A 24665-nucleotide genomic window follows, 5' to 3' on the forward strand; every position below is an offset into this window, starting at 1 on the left:
CTCGCGGAATGATACCACGTGTAATGAACTAAAATGTGAGTTTTTTGTCAGTCTTTTGCACGATCATGACTTCTGCAGCAATATTTTATAAATGGAAACAAAATTTTCTGCGTATTGCATCCGTACAGTTGTTATTTTTGCTTCAACTCTGATTTTTGTAAACATGTGATAAAAGTGGCGCCGCCGCTGTGGTTCAGTGGTTATGGCGCTCGGCTGCTGACCCGCAAGACGCGGGTTCAATCCCGGCCTCGGCGGCCGCATTTCGATGGAGGCGATATTCTAGATTCCCGTGTACTGTGCGATGTGAGTGCACGTTAAAGAACCCCAGGTGGTAGAAATTTCAGAGATTGATCACTAATGCGTCCATCATAGCCTGAGTCGCTTTGGGACGTTATACCCCACAAACCAAACCAAAGTCATAAAAGGTACTAAATTTTTTGATTACCAACAGATGCTTGTCAGAAATCTTGCTATTACTGCCACTGTTTGCTTCCGCCGGCTCCCTGACCGCGTCAAGCGCTCCTTACAGCTTTTTGTCAGGTAGTCCGTCAACATTGCGAAATGATGGAAATAAATTTGAACTGAACCGAGATGCGCGCCTATATGCACGTGCGAACTTAGATTGCAGAGCAATCAGGAGAGCGACGTCACATTCAGCAGTCCTGCGCCAACGCGCTGCACAACTGCCGGCATAGTGCAACTCAACGAACTTAATATTTTTTGTGTTAAAACCCGACGTGTAATATATGGTTTGCACCGGGAAATTCACGGAGCTTGCCCTACTAGTAGTATTTTTCGATTTTTTTACTAATGGTGAAGGGTAAATATAGCGTGCCATATAAATAGAAACTACGAGTAGAATGGGCAAGAAAAATAACTGAAAACAAAATAGCCCAGCATATACGCAAACAGCTAATGACTTGCTGCTCTATAAATACATGTGATAAAGTATGTGAAATAAGTGCTGCAGCATGAGACAGGCAAGAAAGAAGAAAACTGATCTTGTTTGAAATCTATAATACTTTTTGCTACACATATGTATTTATTTGTCAGAATTACACATAAAAAATTTAGGCCGCCGGTGTGGCGCAGTGGTTATGGCACTTAGATGCTGACACGAAAGTCGCAGGTTCGAGCTCGGCATCGGCCGGCGAATTTCGATGGAGGCGGAATTCTAAGAGGCCCGTGTGCTGTGCCATGTAAGTGCACGTTTAAGAACCCCAGGTGGTCGAAATTTCCAGAGCCCTTCACTACGGCGTCCCTCATAGCCTGAGTCGGTTTGGGACCATAACTCCCATAAACCATAAATACATGAAAATACGTGTGCTCGCAGAACCGCAACAAAAAGCACAAGTGTGCGGGCCATGGCAATCATGCGAAGTGCAGACCTAGCAGAGACAAAATTGCATGATGTGTAACTTACGGAGAAACGAAAATTAAACAAAATGCAAAGCTCAGCGTACTAATACACAAAGCAACAAGAGAAAATATGAACAACAATCACACTTGCACACTGTGAAAATTGTTTCTTAGTACACAAGTTGATATGAAACAAGTAAAGACAATCGCGTTTCACAAGGCGTGTCAACAAAACTTTTAGATTGTTCTTCAGCAGCCATGACAATGAAGTACTTACAGCGTTCTAGAAATAATTAGACACATTTTTAGATCTGGGTTTTAAAAAGACTATAATCGGAGTATTTAAAGAGAAGCTGGTTAAAATAGAACAGGATATAGAAAACTGAGCACCTTTTTATGTAACCTTTATATGTCTTAAAACGTTTTAACGGGTGTTTTTTTAATACCTTAGGCTTGTTTTCAGGATGTCTTAGTTTATTTGAGAAGTAGTATCAGCTAAATATTACACGTATAAAGAAATGGTACAGCAAGTACAGATCTGCTGCGCGCATCTTCTTGGTGCTATCTAGGGTCTCCGGTGACGTGCCATCAGAATTTATTTAAAAAATAACAGACACTCAGTTTGCCTGTTTTATTTCGCGCTTCTTAGCTTTACTAACGTCGCACACTTCGTGCAAACAAAACTGCACAGGATGTCTTGCGTATTCCTGTACTTATCACTTGCACACCGTACTTTCTCATCAGCGTCTCTCGGCCAGCCAACTAGCGTGCTCACCAGCTTCTGTTTAAGAGTTCACTCATTACTGAACGCATTGAAGACAACTCGTTTTCCGTATACTTGCCTGTGACCAAACTCAGGGCTGTCCCCAATGTAAGAGTGACAACAGTTCCAAAGAAGCCGACCCAAAAGAACGAGAGCCGGTACAGCGGGAACACGTAAGGACTGCACAAAAAAGTAATAGGAAAGTTATTGCGCACACATGAGCTTCACCTTAACGTGTATTCTGCAGAAAGCCTCTTTGTGTTCTAGAACGGTGCTCTGGCACCTTTTTGGCCAAGTGACTGCGCTACGTTGTCTGGCGCATATGCGCAGCTCGGCCCTTTTAGTTACTAAGCGGAGTAGCCACCGTTACACGGCCAGTGGTCGAAAGGGATACCAGCGCCTCTGCTGCTTTACCAGTTTTTCAGAACCAGCGCCTGCATGTACGAGTCGTAGCTATGTTCTTTCATCATGTTAGCCCACCCTTCCAAATACCGCCCCTTCTGTCCATGGTGCGGCGATAAGCCTACGCTGTTTCACATTTCCTGGAATTGTCCCCAAAAACCACCTCATCTAAAAACATTACAGACATCATACGAGCAGTCGGAGGCAGCCCTGAACAGCAATGGTCTGGAGGACCAGTGTCGCATCATCAGACTGGTCCAGGCATCCGCCCAAGCCACCAGAGTCCTGAACAGAGGAGTCCGCCTACCTGACTCGTAGAGCACTTCAATGAAATAATAAATGTTTTATCTCTCTCTCTCTCTCATCATGTTTATGAGAATAATTAGCGAGTGTAAACAGCTGGCGAATATTACGATGGAACTTGTTTTCCTTGATCTTGTGCTATCCACGTTTGTAAGCTGTAACTGAATCTCTCGCTCTCGAGCTTACCTACAATAATGTTGCTCTAGGTGAATTAGCGCTGCCCAGTAATATGTTTGGGTGTGCTTAAAGATTGTGAGCGACATCTAAAAGGCCGTGTGGTCCAGCTGCGCATAAAAGTGGCGCTCTTGAGGGATGAGTGCAGTTTAATATTCTCGCCTGTTCTTGAAGATGATGATAATCAGTTTCTACGGCTCAAGGGCATTTTTGGGCAAAGATTGTCACATGCGGGATGGTCGGCCATCTCGGATAAATAACGCACGCAATTATAGAAAATTTCTAAACTGCCATAAAACCAACGCTCGTGTTAAAGACCTGGATGCAATGGGTATATGCATGTTCGTATTTTGTCGTGAAGCCAACTGAGTCCGGCGGAATGACCAAAATGAAAAGGCATATGTTGCCTGTAAGAGTGCTCAATAATCGTCGTTTAATTTAAAGACATGGTCAGGCAAACTCAACCAGAGTCCTTCTCAGAGGAAAAAGTGCGAGGCCCCTCGAACATAAGGCAGCAAGCTAAGTAAGGCGCCGAGGCCACTCAGAATAAGAGATTCCGCCTAAAATCCTACAACATTAAAAACAAAAACCATATCTAAAGTAAGAATTCGTTCATCGCCTAGAAAGATGATTCGGAGCACTGGTACTTTCTTTGCGTAAAACTGCGAAAAATCCTGTCCTTTCTATTTTTAACTTTGCGTGCATATGATTACGATGTGGATAACAGCGATGTTGCAACCACAACTCGTGCAGGGTGTGCTGGTGTTTTCTTTAGACGATGTGTGTGTGACATGTATGTATGTCGTACCCTAACCCTGCAGAGGCATACTTTTTTAGATTCAGTTTTCTTAGACACACCTCGCTGTACTTTGTTTCATTGTGCTCAGTTTGTTCCTTACTTCTGTCTTCCATTCGATGTTGGGCACTTACTGTCCTCGTTAATTTTAAGGCCATTTTCGCTTGCGCACTTGGAGAAAGGGTAAACTCCTAACTGCGTTTGCCGTTTCAAGATAAACAGATCACATGAATCGAAGCTTAGTTGTGCATCATCCAAGCAAACAGAGTAATAGATGTATCAACGCAGTGCGATAATCAGTTCATGCATTTTGAGGATGAAAAGTGTGCAACTGAGAGCGGTGCCTTTATGATCACCGTTTCCATGCCTGGACTGTTTTGGTAAAGACTTTCAAACAAAAGCTTTAAAGACTCTTCGTACAGATAACTCTGATTAGCATTGAACGTATCCCTTGATAATCTAAGAGGCGAGCTCACATAGGGTACCATAGCACTACGCTTTCTCATAAGCTTTCTCCAGAGCAAAGCAAACAGATAAATAGCGCAGTTGTGCACCAAACTACCCATAACATAACACTAAAGCAACAAGGTGTTTTGTTGATGACCAGCCGGCCCTAATAACAGCGTGGCGTTAGTCCATAACGCTATCGAACTCTTACATAATGAGCTCGATAAAGAAATTGGCTGATAGCTCGCCGCAGGTGTGGCTCCCTTGTCTTGCTTAAGTATTGGGTTGATAATCACCGCTTTCCCGGTTTTGTGAAAGCGCCCAGGGGATCTTATTGAACAGAGATAGGATGAGGGTGTTCATAGACGCTCCAGAATGCTGTATGTAATCTTACCACTGCGTTACCACGTGACTAACGCAACATTCAGCTACAGCACTGCAAAAAGGACATTGCACCTTCCCGCGGATGAGCTCTTTTTATGAATAGCTTTCCACTCCAGAGGTAGCGTCTGGGCAGAAAGAAATGCATACAGTATGCTGTCTGAATACTTATTCAAAACATTTACCTTCTGCGTCGTCTTGGAGACTCAGTAGGCTGCCACAGCACTCACAAAATGTGTTGGATGAGCACTATTCCCCCTAAGGTCGCTAAGACTGTTCCACATTTTGTGTATATTTGTGTAAAAGCTGAATGATGAGAGAAAGAATGCCCTGCGTTCCCGCTTCGACACACGTCGAATACGCCTTCCGTATCCCTCAGCAAGCCTAAAGGCTAGTAGGTTTTGAACTTCCCGTATCTGCGAAATTTCAACCATGCATTACTCTGGCGCTCACGGGCATCCTCTAAATGCGCATTCTACAACAATATACGCCTGTTTAGTGTTGTTTCTGATGTATGTGAAATACAGCGTCCTGTGTCGCCCGTTATGTGGAATGCGATGAATTATTCAAAGTGATCAATGCCTAGGTGTAGAACTGAGCTCTGAGCGTTCTCTTAACTTCTTCCAATCAGCAGCTTGCTAGTTAAACTTCGTAAGGAGATTTACTTTGCATTTTTTTATGTGACTGAGAATCACAGAGAAATGCTTGCACCTATACGCATTATAATAACAGCCCGTTTGATGGACGTCATGACCAATTGAGCAACGATAGCAAGGCCTGCTGCTGTGCCCATGTGTGCTATTTTATAACATGCTCGCTCTTTTATAGAGCATAGTATAGTTTAGTATAGTGTATTATAGCATAATATAGTATGGTAAATCATGTTATAAAGACATGAATGGAGACCAACACGAATTTTTCGAGACGCACAACTCGGGAGTAAGTTCGCGTGCATCCCCATGGCGGTTAGTGTGCATTAGAGTTTCGAATCAGCACGGATCTGGCTCTGGCCTTTTTCAATTAACGGCTCTGGTTTTTGATCAATTAACGCCTCGAATTCCTGGCTTGACAACAAATGACAACAAATGAATGACAACAAATAGTGACCAATCGTTAGGGCTCTTATCGCCACAGCCACAAGATCGGCAATCAGCGATCGGCTTCCCATGGAATCGATTTCTGAGTCTTTAGAGCAAAGCCACGTTATGAGACAGCACTGCCCTGCCTATTTTTCTGTATTGGCTGAGCTTAAGTCTGTTTTTTCCAGATATAATATGTTGATTTGGTATTCTCTCAATATTTATATCTGCCATACCGGTTTTTAATAGTCCTCTCCAATTCCACCAGATGAGACGCTTGTGAGTCATGATTATCGCAGAGGATGAACACTATACCTGCAAGAACTGTACTTTCCCACGCTTAACCGACCCAGGAATTTTTGGATGTTTCTCTTTTGTAGGTTATAGCAGACCGTACTGCTCTTTAGGAGACTCTTTCAGCACTCTAGGCGCCGGTGGGCCTGATGGCTAAAGGCTGATGAACGGTTTCGGCTGGCCCGGTCTCTCAGGAATGGTCTGGAATCCAGAGGCCGCAGAGATGTGCCACCTTGGAGCCCGTGGAGCAAGAGGAGCCTCATGCTGCCCTTAAATCACTGAGAGCTGCATCGTCTCTGGGAGAGGCCCGGATACGAAAGGAAAAACACTGTCCCTCTCACTTGTCTTGGCAGTCTCATAGGCTCCCGTAAGGGGGACATTGGAATGTGAATAGTTTCATCACCTGGGTACCATTTTTCGTACAGACAAAGACGGCACACGTCAACAATGCTGCAATCTCTGCCTGCTGTCACCAGGAACCACTCGGCTCTACTTTCCACAGTTTCAGCGTAGGATCCAGATTATCTGTTTTGCATACTTTAGTCTTGAATTAGCGTAGATGTTTTGAGGCGGATAATTTGCTTTTCTGTTTTGATTATTGCGCATGTCTGTGATTAAGCAGCATGTGGCCCTTGACAGTTTGCATGTTTTCTTTATAATGTTTTACAGTTGTCCGTGCGGCGGTAACTTCTGGCGCGCTTTCCACAGGTCTCCTTGCCTATATAAGTTCGTACGACATGGTCCTACTTGTGGCACTTGAAAGCCCTCCTCGTGTTGGGTTTGTATAGGCGAAAGGAACAGTGAATAAACCCAACACGGTGAGACTCCGACAAGGAAGTCTTGCCGAATGCGGGTACATATTGTGTGTTGTTCCAATCTGGATCCTCACAATTCCACCGTAAGGTGGTACGCGAAGAGAAGTCACACCTCGATCTCTTTAATGCTCAACAATCTCACCGTCTTTCGTTGAGCAACACCTGCTCCTATAGTACGCCCTGGACACTATTGAGACCTCTGTGCGGTACGACCGAAACGAGTTCTGTTGGTTCAATGGAATGTCGCTTCGGTGCTGCCTTCGCTAGGACAAGCAGATCCCCAAAGTTCCTGTGCATCACATTCCTACCCTATAATTTTGGAATGACGAAAATGGCAGACGACTTAGCATTGCTAAATACGAATTATTTTGTGAAAGCGCAGTTTTTTGCTAGTGGACACTAGCTCCATGTACCTGAAAGCACGAGTGAGGTGTCGCAGACCCAGGAAGCCAGTTATGCACGTCTACAGCTTTTTCATCATCAATGCCAATTTATCCCATATACGCCGGCAGCCTATGCTTAAGAGCAGCGCTTCTGCCACTGCGTTGTCCACGCCAAATAATGAAGCGTACATCTCTGTAACTACTGCCACATAGCTCAAAGCTCGAACATTACTTTGATAGTACTATTTGTTGATTAATATTACTTTCACAGTAGTATTAGTTGATGAGCAAGACGATGTGCACTGCACAGCGTGGAAGTGTGTTGTGGCATAATACATTGAGTGCTAAACCGCGGCCTGCGAGGCAGATCTGCTCACGCCACAAGGGTTCGAATCCCAGTCGTGGAATTTTATTTATTTCACTCGACAAAAACACACCAACCCCGTAATCATACAAACATGGCAAGATTTTGCTCGGGTTTTTCCCATCGGAATGGTGCTTTCGCACTAACAATTTGCAATGACAAAAACTGTTCTGGCGGCAACTGGAGCGTTGTGCTCAACAGAGTGTACAATCAAAACTTGAGGGAAGCTCTCACAGTACTCGTGAAGTGATGCTCTGAATACTTCGGTGCGAAACCGTTTCCAAGTGCGCTAATTTTTGGGGCCGAAAAATTTCAATCCATAGGGCATGTATGGACTACGGGTGCATATTATTTCCCCTGTGCTTCACCTGAATACAATCGGGAAGGTCCCAGAGGCCACAACCTGGTAGACAGACCGGAAGCCCATTATGCGGGAAAAGACCAAGACCCCAACCGCAACAGTTCGTAGTTTCTACCCTTCACCTTGCAACTTATCGCCACAGTGCAGGTAATGGTTGAGCTTTGGTGCCTCAAGGGTCCGTGCTGCAACAGGCATCCCCTTGAAACTCAATATGTCTGTTTGGCGGCTATTGGCAGCAGTTTTCTGGCGTACTATGGTGGTTATTCTATTTCTCACCCTTTTCCACCATGAAATCGCACAGGGTATACACAGTACTTGGAGTTTACCACCGCATAAGCAAATAAAACTATCACGTAGGAAGCATAGGGCTGCACTGTAATTTTTCTTTTTGTTTATATATTTATTTTCGTTTCCCTTTTGATCACGTGAATTTCGCTAGTAGTGGATAGTGTGCTGCGGTGGGCTATGGAGAAGAATTGTATAATACACCTGAATGCTTCTGTCTCGTGCTTAAGGCCCACTGAGGCATATCACGCCAGCCTCTCAATCGGCTTGTAAATCGGAGCGAGGAGGAGAATCTAGCGCCGACTGTTCTGGAAGCACAAATCGCGGTCGCTTTCAGTGAGCTCAGAAACATCCATATGGTAGGCGTGTTACTTGTAGGAACCTGACTCTGTGACTTGAGCTGCATCAAGAAAACTATTATCTCAGTAAAATGAAGGTATGCTGCAAAAGCCCACACATCAAGCACCAAGGCTATCTGCTCACAACGCCTAAATTTTCAGCTCTTGCGTTCTGTGATGCTGTGTTGCATCATGAGGGTTTGCAACGGCCTTTTTGTCGCTTACCCCAGCCTATTACACTTTTGGTGCTATTTTCTCAGGAAGCGGGCATGCTCTCTTGTACAAGTTAAGTTCCCGAGAGCTCACAGTGCTGTCAAAACTTATCGTTCACTCAACTTCGCGCAACTTTTTCATTTAGTAATGCCACCATTATTTTGGCCCTTCAAAACTTAAAAGTGTATAACCTTCACTGCTCTTGCATGCAGTGCATCTCGGATAGTTCTGGTCTTCACAGATTTCTCAAGTCAGGTTCACGTCCAGCATGTTAACTGCCGTCCCTGACCCTGCAACTAACCTCATGCATGCACTTCAGCCGATAATATAAGTCAAGCGGATGCTCGTTTGAGCACTTGCGCACAAAGCATATGTTCGCATTGAAACAAAGTCCTTACCTATGGCGAGCGGACAGACCCACCAGATCTGCAACAGTGCCATTGGTGTTCGGCGGGCATCGGTCGAGCGTCCCCGGAATCACAGGCGGTGGTGGTACTGCCGACAGTCCCCGACCAACCGCGTGCCACAGTTGGATCGCGCATACGAGCAGGCTGGCCCATGCAGCGCCCTGCACACGCAGCAGTCATGGGGCCCGTAGGGAAATATGCTCCAAATATATGCCGCTTAATAGCGTTTCGTCCATCTTGGTTTATCTTGGTTAGGAGCAGCGAACAAGACCACTTCTGCGCGTTATACTCCTAACAAAAACCTTTTTGCTTGTGGCATGATCAGGGGGCTGGGATACGCAAAACGCGTAAGTCAAAAGATTGACTTGTTAAAAATATCGTGTCGATTCTGTGAATCAGACTAAATGTTTCCTGTTTTTAAAGTGTTAGCGCCAAGTATCGGCTCAAGTGGCTTGGCCTTTCCCTCGTTTTTCTTGCTGAAGCATTCAGAACATGTGCCGTTGTCAGCATGGGTGGCCCAGATAGGGTTCGGGGGCTGCATCGTCACGCCCCTAAGGTTTCATTGCTGTCACAGAATTTGCTTGCTTCCTAACTGATAGTGCCAGGATGACTGACAGACAGGACTGTGCGAACGAGTTATTTAGAAAGCGAGCGTCATGCAGTGCTCATAATGCTCTCTGTGGTCAATCGAGAGCATAATCTTAAATGTAGTCTACTGTCACGCACTCACGTAGACGCAATGTATATCCACATAGGGAGTAATTGCTAATTAGCATCACACAAAGCGCATCCACAGGGCTACGAAGGAAAGCTATTCAGCTTTCTAAGACGTTTCGAAGTGGAACCAGGAAAAGGTATTTTCTTTTACATTTTCTCGCTATGGCTGAGCTCAGGTGAATGCTAATAAGTATGTAGTTAGTTCCTAATTGAAACCTACTCCACATTTGTGGGTTTATCCCGAATACACCGGGCTTATATGCACCTAGGCATGACTTTTTTAGGTGACTGCTTGCAGAGTGTCCTCCAGAATCCACACCCTGTTTTACTTTAAGTACGAATGCCTCATTAGCATACCGCCTGCCTTTATCCCCCATGTCGGTACTAATGTTTTCGAAATGTTTGCCGCACAGCATATTCTGATGTTGAATGCCGATCTAAACGCAACTCTTGTTTTCATGTTGCCAAATTTTCGCCTTCGTATTTTAGTGCACTGCACTAGATTTATTCGAACCTTGCAGCTCCGCTCACAAGCACAGATACCCATTAGGCCATCGAGAAATGAGCGAGTGGTAGGCGTGATGTCTTTTCTGACGCTGGGGGCATCCCTGCTCATTACTCGCCTTTCCGCAAGAATTTGAAATACCTCGCGTTTCGTTCCAGGAGAAAATCGCTTTTTAGCATAGTGCCGAACAAGAATGGAATCCCGGCGCCGTGGCCAGCAGACAACTGCGTGAATTTAAGAGAAGGTCGATGTCATGCCAACCTTTGCGTTGACCCACGGTGACGAGACGGCGAGGAGGATGAGACCGATGAAAGGCCCCGAAGCTGATGAGTAGAGTGACACGAACAACTGCGGAGAAATAGCAAACAGGGTTGGTGAGGAAACGGAGCCACTCTCCATTATGCGCCAGCCTGCCAAGAGGGCTTGGTGGAAAGTATGCGTGGCTGCTGTGGCCCAAAGCGTACGCTGTTGTTGACACCTCGTTTTTATGTGTTTTGTGCGTTGTCAAAGTTTGGGGTGTTATTTAGCTGAAACTCGCACTTATGGCAGCCCGTGACAGGAAACGCAGTGATAGCACAGATTTACTATTAAGCAGCTAGGCTTAGGCACGTCGGGCTTGAGAATCCCTCAGGCCTCCATGGCCTTACGGCGAAGCTTTTATTTCACGCTGGAATTGTGTACTGGGCGCTGTACATCGCGTTTGCTGCACAATAACTTTTCTCCTTGCAGTATTCATATAATGTAAGCCGCCGCGGTGGTTCAGTGGTTATGACGCTCGGCTGCTGACCCGAAAGACGCTGGTTCGATCCTGGCCGCGGCGGTCGCATTTTAGAAGGAGGCTAAATGATAGAGACCCTTGTACTGTGCGATGTCAGTGCACGTAAAAGAACCCCAGGTGGTCGGAATATTCGGAGTCCTTCATTACAGCGTCCCTCATAGCCTGCGTCGCTTAGGGACCACACCATAAAACCATACAACAAAACCATATAGTTTGTACAGTCGAGGACAAAAGTCTTTGGACCACGCGCTCCTCAAACGAAGCCGATAGCTCTGCTATTATCCGGCGGCTGGAGACCGCACTTGTGGAGATGAAAGCCAAAATTTTGTTCTTTCATTTCCGCAAGGGCAGTCTCCAGCCGCCGGCCAATAATAAAGATATCGCCTTCTCTTGAGAAACACATGGTCCACATACTTTTGTCCCCGACTGTACTAGCCGTTCTGCCTGGCACTTTACCTTGTGACGGATCAGACCGAACCGTCTCGTGAAGCTAGGCCAAGATTCGTTATAGAAATTATATTTTAAAATAATTCTAAACAGGCTGAAGCTGTTGAATCTTAACTGCCATGTCGCCACGTAAGGAACTAAAATGTGCTAAATTACCGTGATAATTTCGAGTGACCAAAAATATGGCCAAACGACAGAGCTTATGAGCATAAAAACAGTTTATGGTAGTCTAATATTGGTCTTTACTACTTTGTTTTTGTGAGAAATAGTGCCTACTTAGAGGACTTATCTCAGCGCCATGAACCTTAACGACTAGCACTCTTGCATAAACCTTGGACCCATCCGTCTGTAATCCATAATTTTTTCAGTCACCAGCCTTGATTCCGTGCCTGGACCGGCCTCACAAACTTAAAAAAATCGCGTGTCGTTCATCTGCATATTTGTTCATACATACCACGCACTGTCGTCGACTGAACGAGCTTACCAGCGTGCATATCAACTAACCCCAGTGCATCTGAGTTGATAATTGGTAATATTAATATGTAGCGGCGTTGACGTTACTCCTTCGCTACTTTTATATGCATTTTTTTCTATAGCCAGAACTCTCATACGGCCACAACAGCCTTTGATCTTGAAATGGCAGGCAGGAAGGCAGGCGGGCAGGCAGGCGGGCAGGCAGGCGGGCAGGAGGACAGGAAGGCGGAGAGGCGGGCAGGCGGACGGGCAGGCGGGGAAGCGGGCAGGCAGATATATTAATAATAGTAATAACAATAAACTTTAATAATAAAAGATTTCCGCAGCAGCTATACACGATAGGCGAACCAAAGCCGCAGTGGGCTTGAAGGGCAGGCCATGCATGCAGTGGCAACAAAGTTGAATACCGCGAACAGCACTGTTTGTGTTTAGGCGCTTTATTCTTACGCGGCAGCAGAATAAGTGTCATGACAGTATATCCTCTAAGGCTCTGATTTTATGCAGTTAGGCAGGATTTAGATTATCTTAATGAATGGGAAAGTAACAGTTGAAGGCTCGATCATGTACTAATTAGAAATCCGGTGGGTACCCAACGGCAATGGGGAGCGAACCCAGCACGTCCCAAATGAATAGTGGGTGCTCGATCACAAGGACACATAGAGACAAATACACACAGGTTGATTCATTGACGAACTAAAAAAGTCGATACGTACTCTGGTAGCTGTGCCCATGTATGGTACCGCAATGGCATAGAGGGTCATGATGATACCGCTTGCCAGAGCTGAAACCAGCGTTCACAAGTTAAAAAGCTTTGTTACTCACAACTGCGGTGTTTGGTATATGCCCTTCCCACGTTTTCTGGTTATTTTTGCAGGTCTGGTTGAAGTATAGCCCTTGCAGGGGTCGCTCGTCAGATCTCGTCAGAATTTTATTGCCTCCTTGAACTGTTTGCGCGGGTCTAAAGAAAGGTAATTAGTCTGGATTTCACGCAGAACGCCAACGGTTGTTCTGCTACAGTCATGTACAAAACTTTGTATGGAGCACCCACAATGGTTGGAAACTTCATTAATGGCGAGTTGAGCGAGTTGGTACATACTTGAACTAAAACAGCACAGCAATAGGGACAAGAAAGAAGACGGAACAGGCGCTGACTAGCAACTGGAGGTTCATTGAAAAGGAACACGTAAAATATACTCTAAAACCGAGAGCGCACATGAGCTGCATCAGCAACACTGATAAATCTCAGTCATGGTGATCGAGATACAAGAGTTCACAGTTATGGACGAAGACAGATGGGGCGCTTACGCATGTGCCGCGGTTTTTTTTAAATATGAAAATATGAAATGCTTCGTTGATGATACCAAAGCAACTACGAAAGGAAACGAGCTCTGTCAAACCATCCAATCACTAGGGCTCACAACGCTAAACAACCCGAGCGGCCACACACGAATGGGTAACAGTGTATGTGTGGACACATCTCCAGACTTATCCCTCTCTAGAGATGTCAAGGACGCAAAGTGGTTCAACACCGGGCAAAATCTTGGTATCACTTCATCATTAACCGCACCTTCCACGCGACAAAACTTAAAAACAAAAGTAAAAACACACGAACCACGGATTGGGGCAAGTTCAGGGAACTTTGCAACAAAACAGTTCCAAAGGAGATCTCTAACCTTAGCGACTGGGTTATCTCCCTGAATCAAGATGTCAGGTCCACTAGCGTTGTTGTGGTGCCAGTCGAGAAAGCGGAGCAGATTGCAGAACACAAACTCTTACACCTGTGGCAGGCACAAAAAGGCCTCCACAAACAATGGAAGAAGCAAAAATACAAGTGGAGTCGCTTCTTGTATTTTTGCTTCTTCCAATGTAAGATAGCTCAAATTCAAAGGCGAATCGAGGAACATACACTTACAATACAAACGCAATAATAGAACCAAATATGAGAAAGCATCAACGGACAGCTCGGAAATAAGAAGACGGCATCTTCTGAGGCACATGCTTGACCCAGAACAAACACGTCCCGTGCAACGAAACCAACTGTACAGACTCATACATAAATATGAGGCTACAACTAAAGACCTAATCAAAGAGCCAACAGAACGCTATCTAAACACGGATGAGGGCACCACACAACAAGACTTCCGGGGACTCCTAATCTAAATTTAGACGCAAACGCCACAGACACGGTGGTCTGGTACGCAATTGGAAATTAGCGGACAACATCTGCTGCAGGACCAGGCAACGAAATAAATAAGACTCTCAAGAACTTAGACACAACGTCGATTGCGGCGATTACAGACTTTATGAACAAATACTGGCACTCAAGTAACATACCACAAGAGTGTAAACACGCGAAAATCACTTCTCTTCCTAAAGGGTGTAAACCTCAGCAGTGAGAATCTATGCCCAATATCATTATCATGCCTAGGCAAACTAATGGAGCATGTCATCCTCATCAGGCTCGAAAACTATGCGGAGGACATGAACCTCCTACCTGAAACTATGTTAGGATTCAGGGCCCAACTATCTACCCAGGAGATACTCTTGCAGCTTAAAAAGGACAATTGAAGCTGACGAGGGAACAGGAACGAAAGCAATATTGGGTTTAGTCCTTATTAAAGCTTTCGACAACGTGACCCACAAAGCCATTGTGACAAACTTGTCAGAAATGAACACCGGAGAAAGGAGGTACAACTACATCCGATCTTTCCTCACTAACAGAAGTGCAGTGATAACGGTCGGAACAATAGAGTCTGCCCCAATAACACTAGGAACCGAAGGAACACGACAGGGCTCTGTCCGGTCCCCTTTCCTTTTTAACCTCTTCCTCATTAACCACACCCCCCCCCCAAATTTGCACAAATACCGGACCTACATCACACATTCTATGCAGATGACATCACGCTTTGCGTAACCAAAGCATGCGAAGGCTACCGAGAAGACACACCCCGAGAAACAATAGATATCATTGAGGCATGCGCATGGGAATCCGGCCTCACTTGTTCAGAGCAAAAATTTGAACTCTTCGTGATACGCCAGAAACAAAGAGGTAGAAGAACTACAACACCCCCCCCCCCCCACCCTGCAAATAAACGTCTATGTCAATGGAGTTGTATTCACAAACAAATGGAAAGAATAATGACACACTCACTAAGCTAAACTGCACGGTAGAAGCGATGGCGCGATTAATCCGCCGCATCGCTAATCGAAGACAAGGGGCGAAAGAAAGATTTATGCCGACTAGTGCCCGCCTTTGCGCTAAGGAAGACACTCTATGCTACCCCTTATCTCAAATTTACTAAAGCGGAAAAGGACAAATTGGATAGCATGATACGGCAGGCCTACAAAGCTGCCATAGGACTCCCACTAAATACCTCAACCGAAAGTGTTATGAGCTTAGGAGTACACAACACTTAAAATGAAATGAAAGAATCCCATTTAATGGCTCTAACAGCGAGATAAGCCAATTCCAGATCTGACACGAGTATTCTTACCAGGCTTGGCATTAACTTTCAACCGGCGAATAAAGACGCTAAAGTAGACTTGCCCCGCGACTATAAGACAGCCCTACTAATCCAACCACTAACCAAACACATCCACCCCATACACCATAAGCGTAGAAGACAGGCACGAGCCAAAGCCTTACATAATAAATACGGGCAGTATGCTGGAAACATTTATGTAGTTGTGGCAGAATACAAACATACGAATGCACTTGCAATTGTGGCTGTGAACGAAAATGGTGACCACATCGTCTTGGCAACAATCAAAACGAAATCCTCTGAAACGGCAGGAGAGGCGGCTATAGCCCTCGCCCTAGCGCATACCCAAGAGAGCATCATTCTCAGCGACTCCAAAATAGCTATCAATAAATTTCGCAAAAGGGCGAATTGCAAACACCTCCCTTAGAATCCTTAACGCCACCAAATTATTCGGAACTGAGATGGGTCCCCTCCCATTTGGGGAATCCGGGCAACGAGGCAGCCAACAATAAAGTACGAGGTTTCGTCGACCGTGCAGTGGATGAGTCTGGCTCTCCGAATTTCACGGAGGACTTTATGATCCCATATCATGATCTCACCAATCATTTTAAACTAGAGTGGAGAACTCCCCCCCCCCCCCCCCCGCACAAAAGCCTGATTAAAAAACAAGAAGTTACGTGCGTCGTCTGCAGACGAGATCGATGCGCACCCCATCACTCCTTCCACACATTTATCCGGATCTATGCAAATCGAAGTGTAAACACTGTGGCCAAGGAGCCAACTACGATCACATCCTGTGGGATTGTAAAATAGAGCCTCCTCCGGGTGATCTAGTTACGGCTCCTTCTTTCGAACGGTTGAAGGCCGTGCTGGCTAACTCGGACCCCAGAACGAACGTTCTGGCGGTGGAGTGGGCTGACAAATTCGACAAGGGCATTGTTCTCTCGACCACTCAACGTGACCTCTTACCAAGCTCTTTCTGGCGAATAAAATGTTTTACAATCAATCTCTAGTTAGTTTATCTTTGTGATTCTACACGATCTTAGTATCGTTAAAAAGTGGAGTGAATGGTTCTGCAGCAGGCATTGAGGTGTTACGACGACATTCTGTGTAGTGCAAGGGTAGGTTTGAGAAAGGGGCCCGTCCCAAAGAAGTGTTGTGCTCACGTAGGCGGGTATTCAGGCACCTTCCCGTCTGGCCTATATAACTCTTTCCACACGTGAAGGGAACACTATACACCACACCCTCGGCACAATGGACGAACTCCAAGCCAGGAGTTACTCGGCCCGCTTTTTTTACCTCTTTTTTTGTCTTGTGTTTCTTCTCTTGTTTTCCTATCAACCATGGCGCAAGTTCTGCAAAGCTTATTAGGTGCAGAAAAAAGTACATCAACCCCATACCTGCGGCCTACCTGCTTTAAACTGTGGGACTACTGATGAACGTAGTGCAAGAGCGCAATTTTTCTGGCCCGCACGCGCCGTAGACAACGACGCAGAAAAGTCCACATCATCACCGGATGGTACGTAACATTGCTTGGGAACTGACACCTTCTCCACTTCGCTCGGAAGCGGCGGCGCCAGGACGGCGAAGAAACGTCTCGAACCTTCTGGAACCTGGCCCTTCCTGACCGATGGTGATGCGCGGGCCGGTTGGAGTGTGAGCTAACGCTTATACTGTTGGTGCTACGTGTGTCTGGACCTGCCTTGAGGCAAGTGGCCAGCAGGCGCGGAATGTCCTAAAAATAACGGCCGCTTATCGCCGCTGGTCCGCCCGGGCTCTAGTTGACATCAAAAGAAGCGCCCCGGCACGACTGCCGGGGAACACCGTTAAGGCCAGCCGCGGACCTGCGAGGGGACACGCGTTGTCTTCGGGACGATGTCATCATCACCCTCCGGTCTTCGGATTGTCGCAGTTGCATGTGAACGACTTGTGTTTATTGTGTTTGCCTCTCATGTGCACTAAAGAACTACTGTTTCAAGATTTCTCTTTGTATTATAGCCTTTTAAGTGTTCATTTGCATGCCTTCCCATGCCCAACATTTCTGGGCAAAACATTTATTATTAGAAAACTGCAAGATACTGTAATGAAAATATTGAAGCCAATAGTTAATTCTTCTGATCAGTAGCAAAAATTTCGTTTGAAGTTTCTTAATTGCTGGCGTTGAGCAGCTAGGAGTGCCGTGGAAAAACAATAGGGAACGCTTTTGACAATATCAAAAACGGTTAATAGCCAAATAGTGCAATCGTGACGCCAGGATATCTGCAGATATATTGATTGTTATAGTGAAATCTTACAATATATGAAAAAATTGCGTCCATAGATTCTTTCCTGTTCAAAAGTGCTTTTGTCTAGAATTGCAGGACAAAATTGCTGGACAGTTAACTGATTATTGCCGTACTAACAATTGCGAACTGCTCACGCACCTAATTCTCATTTGGCCTAACAACGAAAATCGACCGTCATTTGTTTTCAATTCACCGGTTCATCGTGTTTTCTCCGCCAACGAATAAGCGCCAGAAACATTATGAACGTGTCTTTTATGAAGAAAAGTTTACATTTGAAATAGAGCAAGTTCTTGCTGATTTACCTAGAATCCGCACCACATGGTTGGCTGTCCGCTCACTCATCTTCACGTACGGGGCGACGATGTCGATGTAAAAGGTGGCGGCGTTGGAGTTGACGATAGACGAGACTGTGCTGCACGATTCAGGAGGGTAATTTTTTCAACGTGCAGTCTCATCAATGTGGGATGTTCGTGGCTGAAGTTCACCTTTCATTTTTTGCTGATAGTCATCATCATCAACCAGACTACGCCCACTGCAGGACAAAGGCCTCTCCCATACCTTTTCGTTTAATCCTGCCCTGTGCCAGCCGCGGCCAGCTTATTTCCGCTAGCTTCTTAATCTCATCCCTCCATGTAACTTTCTGCCGCCTCCTGCTACGCTTGCCTTCTCTGGACTCCATTCTATTACCCTTAACAGCCATCGCTCATCTTGCAATCGCATTACATGCCCTGTGCAAACCCATTTCTTCTTCCTGTGAAACAGCGCGAACTGCGACAGAAAAGAACAGGAAGGACACGAGACAGCGCTCGTCCCGTGTCCTTCCTGTTCTTGTCCGACGTTGTTCGCGCTGTTTTACAAGGATGCTTCAGTACCAACTCCCCTAATTGAAAGTTCTTCTTTCTGGTTTGGACTAGCCTCTCATAAACCCGCATTTGTTCTTTGAACCCTTCGTCCTATTCCTTAAAGTTACACCGTAGCTCACTGCGTTGTCCTCAATTTAATTTGAACCCTTTATGTTGGTTGGCGTGCAAGCGTTTCGGTAGAACAAGCGTCTCTCACTGCAAAGTAGAAATGTACGGCATATTCCTTTTTGCGCTTGATCTCAGAACACTGCTTCGCCATTCTCCGTTATCGTTAATGGCCATCGGTTACCCGTTCCACTCGCTAGCAGCTCAAGTAAGGGTGGCATTGAGGTCACATCGAGAATAGTGAACGTGGGAGGGGCATGTAGTGCTCATAGCAGATAGCCCACTGTCCGCTATGGTTGCGAAGTGTGCTTCAAGAGCGGCACAATGCAGCAGGAAACTACACATGATCAGATTAGAGGGTGAGACTAGAATGTTAGCGGGAATAGCTTGGCCGTCGCTGGCTCAGCACAGAGTTAACTCGTCATCGTTGCCCTTGTGTTGCAGTCGACGTAGCCGAACGGATGATGACGAAGGATATAGCGCTGTACAGGGTAATATTCTTAAGCTTCCAGATATTTATTTTAAAAACTGGGAGACATTTAGGAGACAGGTGGATTGTATAGCAGGAGTACATTATATATGTCGTCAAGCTCAATAATTAAAGTTTTAATTAACGAAAATAAACTAATAAACGTTTTATCTTTCACTTCAGTGGCAAGATAAATTTCGAAATTAAAGGCCATCAACATTGAAGATGAGCATGTTCTGAATTTTTCAAATCGGCAACGTGGTCGAGGCTGACCAGATTTCTAATTCCTTGTTGCTGGCAAAAAATCAGATTTTATTAACACGATAGCGTTTTAGTTTTGTGTCTCTCAAAAATTTCTGGCTTATCTGCAACTAACTTTTCTGATTGGTCGAGAGAAGTCGTTCGACCTTCTGGCGTCCTCACAACCTGCCCACGGACTGTGAGAAAACTGTGCACCTTTGCCAAATTCAATGCAGTTGCCAGCTTCCCACCATGGCGCTGTACTTGAGCATTATGGGAGCTCGGAAAGAGAGACCTAGACCTCACAAGCCGCACCAATGGCTGTGTTTAAAACAGCCACCTACCGCGGCAGTCACACATCGCTTTACCGATCATCCGTCATCAGCTGTGAACAACACCACATGACGATTAGGGGCCCAATCATAGGGCACCACCAAGTTTTAAAGCATGAGAACCCTCAAATTTTAAACATAGCACACGACCAAAATCGCCAAAGGACCCCCAATGTTTTGGATGCAGGCCCACGCCAGAAAACACGTTGTACAGATCGGTAGAGATTAGTGGGTGGATCAAGGTGAGTTATTGGTTCGAATTAGTCAAATTATATACGATAATGCGGTGGAAGGCACTAGAGCATTCTAGAAAGTGTGGACGCATGCATACCATATAAGAGAACTAGTTTCTAGCGAAATTTTGGCTGCAAATTGGCAGGAAGAACATTAGACGCGTATTGTACACACTACAGAAGGCAACATAAATCCTCTGGCGTTTTATTCGTTAAGAATTCGCTTAAGAGGCCCCAATTGTTTTCTACCCTTATTTTCGCGTACTCGAGCATTGCGGAACGTTGCGGCAGCAGGAAGAGACAAAAATTCACAAACAAATTGAAAAAAATCTGCATTGATGGCATACTTGACAGCAGAAGGAAACGAAAAATAAAAATTCATGAGCTGTCATCTTGAAGTAACATTTGTTATTTTTACTGCAGTGAGTGGACTACAGGTTTGGAAACATTATCGCCTTGTTGCGCTCTGCAAGACACTGCATGTTCAGAAGGAAGGAAATGTGTACTACAACAACATAGATCAGTCTCACCTTGTAGAAGCACCAAGAAGCCCAGCCAGGAACAAGCCCCTCAAAACTGCAACGTCGGACAACCTTTCTTTCATGAAGTATGGAACGACCTGGATGGGATTAGAAAAGGTGATGCATGCTCTCGTCATATTCTTAAAGCTGCATAATTTAAACTGTTAATTGAAGTAATCGTGCAGTTTTTGTATTTAGGGCCCTTTTCAGCCAAAACAAATAAATGCTTGATATCATTCGCAAACGTTTCCTCACTTTAAGCCAGACACTTGGAACAGCTCACGAGACCGTTGTGCTCGCGCTGTCAACACGTTTTGCTCCTCCCGGCTTAGTTTAGTGCCTCTTCTTCACGGCAGCCAAGCGCTAACCGCGTATAATGAGCGCAGTCAGTGCAAACATCTCATAAGCAAACATTCATTAGTTCGCAAAACCACCCTTTAAAGCTGTGAAGCTCCGTTCACCAAAAAAATTAAATGATCTTCCTCCTGAGCTACTTTCATAGGCTACAAATTTTGCTAGTTGGTATTTAACACTTTGTATCCCCTAGGCCACATATGCAGTCATATATGCAGGGATAAAACGGTAACTACTGTTATCACTTCTTTGCTGTGTTCTCAGAACCACGGGACAGAAACCGGACAGTACCGCTGCGGTGGCCAAGTGGTTGAGCGTCCGCTTCGCATGCGGGAGGTGCGGGGTTCGATCCCCAGTGTCGCCGGTACCCACTGGCGATACAATGGGCACAAGTTTTCCTCTGGTCTAGTGCTCGGCTTATTCAGGGTGAGATGCTTGGAAAATGCGTCTTCGACCCCACCTTGAGAAGTCGAAAATACCTTGTGTCATGGCACTCTTTGGCCATGGATGCCCTGGCGCCATAAAAAATCTATAATCATCATCAAACCGGACAAGAAAGGCGATTCAAGAGTGTCCTGTCCGGACTAGCCCTTATTCTGCTATACAAGACAAAAGGCCGCTCCAGTCTCTGTTGTCTCTGCTGTTCTCACCCCCCGAAGCGTAGTTACGAAGTGGTGCTGACACAAATGATCGAAAATTGTGTGCCAGCAAGCCTACGCGAAGATTGGTTTGGTTTAGTTTGGTTAATGGGAGTTTAACGTCCCAAAGCGACTCAGGCTATGAGGGACGCCGTAGTTGGACCACCTGGGGTTCTTTAACGTGCGCAGACATCGCACAGTACACGGGCCTCTAGAATTTCGCCTCCATCGAAATTCGACCACCATGGCCGGGATCGAACCCGTGTCTTTCGGGTAAGCAGCCGAGCGCCATAACCAGTGAGCCACCGCGGCGGCTACGCAAAAATTGTGCAGGATCACGTGCAACGTACCACAGAAGCGATCGTGAAAAGAGCGCCACGCAGAGTGTCCCATACAAACCTTGCCGACTGTTGCCTAATGTTAGGTCACCACGCTTTGTTCGCAAGCATGCACCTTTTGAAATTTGCCCTTCTAGGCTCTGAAAGCAATGATCCCGTTGGCGGATATCCCAGCGGCAGCTTACAGTTTATGTTAACACAGCCTTGATTCCACGTGTTCCAAAACAAGTTGTAAGCAGTGAACAGATGTATGTGAACAACTAAAGATGACGTTGATTAAATCTCCTTTCGTACCAGCTACAGTTTCTCTTTCCCTGCCCTCTTCACAATACTTACCTCCTTACACAGACGGAACTTGCAATGGCCCCGGCAGTTGAGAAAGCAAGCGTCACACATACTTTCTACATTCTCTCTGGACGATCTTTTTTGTACGTGCTTCAATGGACTCCAGAGAGTGCTGCGTTATTTAACCATTGACGAAGGTAACTCGCGCTGGTAGCGACAGCTGACTGGAATTTGCATAAATACCCAAAGCCAGACACAGGGCTCTATTAAACTCCCCTCAAGCTTAAAGAAACACCTCGGATGGGCCATTTTCTTCAATGTCAGTGGATGACATAAGACTCGCAATGAAAACTCAGGTTGTGTGCGATGGTATTGCACCGGACCTAACATCTGAAATCATCAACTTATAGTGTGACATTTATCCTCCTTGACTTCGTGACTTCGTCAGCCATGCAGCACCGCACACCGCTGAACTCTTTTCTTGTTTAATATTGGTGAATGACCTGAACAATAGCACGTCTTCCTGCAGGAATGGCCTTCAAACGCTACTGATGTATATTGTAAGTTGCAAAGTAAGCTTATCTGATTAATCACTGGTGAAAAAAGCCATGGCGATTTTGCCTGAACATATCGAAAGGAAATGTAATTATAATTACCTCCAAACCTGCTCACTCATTACTTTCCGGTTAATTTGGTAACAAGCTTATTAATAAAGCAGGGAAATAATGTGAAGTTGAAGATTTTTCTTATGTTGCGCACCGTACACCAAGGTAACACCATCTTTTGAATTCTCTTGAATGTGCGTAGCACTCCTCATGAATTTTTCTTTTAATGCAATATTATTCACCCCCCCCCCCTACCCCACCCATCATTGTAATACCATGAACTGAAGCACAACGGCAGTTTGGGCGAGTTACAAGTTCTACATAGTTAATGAATAAAACAGTGCTACCGAGCACAGGACAAAGAAGTAAAGACAAACAGGGTGCCATAGCATTACCAGTGTATTCTCCCGGTTTTAGCTCTCCTGCATTGCTCCCCGTATCTCTCTTTGAAACGACATCCCAGGCAGCACACAACAATTTCTTAACATCTTCACCAGTCGTATCTCAAAGCACTTCTATATCATGACATATACGCCGAAGCACTGTAAGATGTAAAATCAACCAGCAAATCTTTTCTATATATTATGGGCACGTCCCAAAGAACCACCAGAGTACAGAACAAACGTTACACAAGAGCTGCTGGAGGCCATGCTGTCAAGTTCTAACCCCGCCATGCAAACTAGAGGTCATAGCCCGGAAGAAGGCAGCCACCACGGCCGAATTGCTACCCGTGGCAAACAAAACCATCTTCCTTCGTCCAACCGGATCAATGCGTACCCATCCCCAATCCCCAGCAGTATTTTGTGTAGCAATAAAATTATTTACGCACACACGCACTAAAAAAAAAAAAAACCTCTCGGACCCTTCTCTCCGCACCTTCTTACTTTTCGCACATCTGCTCGTTTCGTGAAATTCATCTTTTCGTTCGTTCCAGCTTTTTGTAGTTTTTAAACTCGCATATATCTGGTTTGAGGTTGGTACTGTCAAATGTTTATAGTTCCATATTGCAATTTGTCCCTTTCCGCCGATTGTGGCTATATTGCTTCTGGTGAATGCATTTTTGTGTTTTCTAGTGGTTGTCTCTTATTTGTACTTCTTGCTTCATATTCTCTGGTGTTGTCGCGATGTCTTCGTGTATGCTGGGTGTGCTAAAAGCCACCGGACTTGAAAGTTGTGTCAATCTGAAAACGTTTCCAAATACTGCCTGGCGTAACAATTCCCAGCCTTCAGGGAAAATATATGTTCTTCGACTTTACCGTAGCTTGAGTAGAAGAAAAAACCTTGTGCCATGGCGCTCTTTGGCCACAGATTCCCTCGCGACAAAAAGAAAATAATCATGTTTGATTGCACTGCGTCCCCCCTGGAGTCCTGGTGCACACTACTCTACTCAAGTTGACGTAGAGTGATGATGCAGGCACTGCCAGCTGTCGAACGCTGGCGGGCAAAAATCTTGATCCACATGTCAGTCAATGGATGGTGGGTATGCTCGGGTGCGTTGAACATGATGACGCGACGCCAAAATGAAAATTGCTGCCGCGCGAAAAAATGTTCTGATATCTTCCGAATTGCGTGCCATAGACGGTGGACTCCGGCTTTTATGTTAATAGGGCATGTAACGCCTTCGCGTTAAAAAAAAACCAAACAGCTGAAGTTACCTGGTCATAGCTGCTGATGGCTCCGGACTGGACTAGGTCGCAGTCCCTGTACCAGTATAAGATGGCTAACCCTCCGCATGCTCCCAGTCCGAAGAAGAACACGACGAACACAGCGCCAGTGATCGCTATCCTGGAATTGCGGAGATAGGAACAAATATGTTTCCATAATTATTTA

General features: G+C 45.5%; 1 pseudogene across 1 annotated transcript in view; it reads right to left on the bottom strand.

Moving 5' to 3' along the window:
• Positions 1-1454: 1454 nt before the first annotated feature.
• LOC144102513 (sodium-coupled monocarboxylate transporter 1-like) overlaps positions 1455-24665 on the bottom strand; it is a 38244-nt pseudogene continuing 15033 nt past the window's right edge. Inside the window, exons 8-15 of the transcript XR_013308215.1 lie at positions 24491-24620; positions 20625-20713; positions 18155-18264; positions 12799-12866; positions 10648-10734; positions 9156-9325; positions 2202-2302; positions 1455-1462 (exon numbers count right to left, since the gene is read on the bottom strand). The product of XR_013308215.1 is annotated as a sodium-coupled monocarboxylate transporter 1-like (transcript). The remainder of the gene's footprint in view (positions 1463-2201; positions 2303-9155; positions 9326-10647; positions 10735-12798; positions 12867-18154; positions 18265-20624; positions 20714-24490; positions 24621-24665) is intronic.

Source organism: Amblyomma americanum, chromosome 8 (assembly GCF_052857255.1).
Source record: "Amblyomma americanum isolate KBUSLIRL-KWMA chromosome 8, ASM5285725v1, whole genome shotgun sequence".
NCBI lineage: Eukaryota > Metazoa > Arthropoda > Arachnida > Ixodida > Ixodidae > Amblyomma > Amblyomma americanum.